The sequence below is a fragment of the Bombus impatiens genome, unplaced genomic scaffold (assembly GCF_000188095.3).
Source record: "Bombus impatiens unplaced genomic scaffold, BIMP_2.2 scf_3461, whole genome shotgun sequence".
NCBI lineage: Eukaryota > Metazoa > Arthropoda > Insecta > Hymenoptera > Apidae > Bombus > Bombus impatiens.
Window position 1 is genome coordinate 1 of NT_179880.1, and position 386 is coordinate 386.

Below are 386 nucleotides of genomic sequence, written 5' to 3' on the forward strand. Positions count from 1 at the left end.
AGCCAACGCCCATACCGCGTTGAAAGTACTCGTTCCCGTCCGATCACAAAAGTCAAGCAGGGCTGGGCACGGATAGAGTACACAGATGGGTGACCGCTTGGGAACTCCGTGTGGTGTTGGCTTTTTTTACCTTTCTTAACACTTAGCCAACCGAACTGGCAGGGCTTTCTTTTTTTCTTTTTTAATTTCTTTTTTTCTTTATTCGTTTCCTTCTTTGTTGTCGTTGACTATTGTTTACCTGGAATTGTTCCAAATTAATTGCTACTCTTTTCTGCTTTTATAGAGTACAATGTGTAATAAAATACACCAATTTAGTAGTTTTAAAATTAATTAAAAAGTTACACTATCAGTTATGACTAAGTAATGTTATAGTTGAACGATATCAC

General features: G+C 37.0%; 1 pseudogene; it reads left to right on the top strand.

Moving 5' to 3' along the window:
- Position 1: 1 nt before the first annotated feature.
- LOC112213981 lies at positions 2 to 122 on the top strand (annotated as a pseudogene).
- Positions 123 to 386: the final 264 nt, after the last annotated feature.